The sequence below is a fragment of the Dasypus novemcinctus genome, chromosome 15, assembly GCF_030445035.2.
Source record: "Dasypus novemcinctus isolate mDasNov1 chromosome 15, mDasNov1.1.hap2, whole genome shotgun sequence".
Lineage (NCBI taxonomy): Eukaryota > Metazoa > Chordata > Mammalia > Cingulata > Dasypodidae > Dasypus > Dasypus novemcinctus.
This window is the reverse complement of record NC_080687.1, coordinates 75,123,475-75,125,698: the sequence shown is the minus strand read 5'-3', so window position 1 is coordinate 75,125,698 and position 2,224 is coordinate 75,123,475. Positions and strand designations below refer to the sequence as shown.

The following is a 2,224-nucleotide window of genomic DNA, read 5'->3' as shown; positions in this document are numbered from 1 at the left end:
ACGTCATAGATCCCATTCCTCATTTAACAACTATTTATGAAATGCCCATAAATGCAAAAATACTTTTAACCACTGAGACTGTAGTAGTAAAAAATAATGTGCCTTTGCCTTCAGGAGTTGGAAGTTCAATGGGATAGTCATGCAGGTAAATGTAAAATTATAATATTGCCTGATAAATGCAAAGACAGGGGCACAAAGAGGTGCCTCAGAAATTGGTAAAAGAGATACCTTAGCTAGCTTTGAAGGATTAAAGAAGGTCTCTTGGAGAAAATGATGTGAGGAAACAAGTAAGAATTTCCAAGACAAATTTATCAGAGTGAGAGGACAAGAGTTTGAGAAATGGGAAATATTCAATGCTGAATAAGTGTAGATGCAAATTCCTGATGAGCATGGAATTGAAAGTAGTTCTCCAGAGTTGGAGGCAGAAAGGAACTCAGTACCCAATGAGAGCTGAGACAGGAATTTAATCAGAGGCCAGGGTATAAAGTTATTTTAGGCCAAATTAAGAAGTCTGGACATTATTCTGAAAGAAAAGTGTTTTTTGTTGTTGTTTTTTTTATCTTGGTCAGAATTGTGTTTTAGAAAAATCACTTAGGCAAAAATATGCAGATTTAACTTACGGATAACAATATTATAAGCAGGGATGACAGGGAGTTCTTTGTAGTAAAATGGTGAGAAGTAATGGTGGCTTGCATTAAGGTAATTAAGCAGGCAAATCCTTATGTGTCCAAGAACTTATCAACTTGTATCTATGTATTTCTTCCTTTTAAAAGTTCACCTTGGAACTTATTTCTTAATATAGAGAATACTACTACAATTTTTCTTTCATTATATTAATACAGTACAAAACATTTTCCAGCTTTGGAATAGAAATGAATTACTATTAAGTGTTTTGTTGATATAGCAGATACCTCACAGGATAGCAAAACTCCTCGTTAGCAGCACTTAAGAACTTGTTAGAAATTCATGGTACCCACACCAAAACTCTTGACTCACCATTCTTGGAACTGGGTATCCTACTGTCCATGCTAGTCTAATGATTATTGAGTTTATATTAACTAGCCTATATTGAATATGCTTAGATGTAGAATAAATCTTTAAGGTGGAAAGTAATGCATGCCCTTGTGTTCAAAACCCGAACCAGAGATTAAAAAGTAACTGTGAATGTCAAATATCCTACTTTTGTATAGAGTGCATGCAATTTCATTGGTGTGTTATTGTTATTATTTTTTAGTGTTATAAAAAAAGAACATATGTCAAACTGTATAATATTCCTGATAACCCATCTAGAATATAGGAATTTATTTTGTATAGCATAGTTTTTCTCTACTTCCCACTATGATTTTATTTACTTGTAGATGTAGGAAAGAGGATTATGACCTACAGATATAAGCATTTGATCACTTATATTTGAGGAATAAAACATTCTGAGAGGAGTTATAAAACTGCTCTTTGTGCTTGTTTCAACAGTACATATACTAAAATCAGAACGATACAGAAAAGTTAGCCATGATTCCTGAACAAGGATGACACGCAAATCCATGAAGTGTTCCATATTTTTCTGTTGTTAACGGGGGGAAGTGTGGGAGGGGGAGCGGGTGGGGTTTATGGGAACCCATATATTTTTTATGTAACATTTATGGAATCTAAAGATAATTTAAAAACAGGAAAAAAAAACTGCTTTAGGTGATAACTGGAGGCATAAAGTAGATAAAACTTTGTATATGAATTAAAAATTGCAAAGTTTAGTGAAAGTTTTTTCACAGAATTGTTGTCTCATTTGAACTTATTTTTTGTCATTGAAGTAGGTACTTTATGAAAAGACAAAGAAACCCAAAATAGTAAGCATGACATATTCATCAAAATTTTACATTCAGAGCTATATTTTCATTAACTCTCATTATTGTTAACTGAATTTATGCATGTAGATTTCTGTGAACCACTTTAAAATTGTCAAAGCCTTGGAAAGTTTGATTGTCAATCTTGAAAGTTAATGAGATAAAAGGAAAGAGTAAGTAAAATGAAAAAATATAACAGAAGAATCATAATTCAGCTTGTTCAATTAAAAAATAAAACAAGTCTTTAAAGACAAAAATTTAGTCATAAGAAATGATGCCTGCTACAAATTCCAAGTATCTTATCATGTTAAATACATAATTGTAAAACCTTTATAAAAAGATGAAATCATAATTATAATACTTGCACTGACATACCCTGAATAGAT

General features: G+C 31.8%; 1 non-coding gene across 1 annotated transcript; it reads left to right on the top strand.

Moving 5' to 3' along the window:
• Window positions 1-1,454: 1,454 nt before the first annotated feature.
• LOC111762707 (U6 spliceosomal RNA) lies at window positions 1,455-1,561 on the top strand. Its single transcript, XR_002795753.2, has one exon. It is a non-coding gene; the product is annotated as a U6 spliceosomal RNA (small nuclear RNA).
• The last annotated feature ends 663 nt before the right edge of the window (window positions 1,562-2,224 follow it).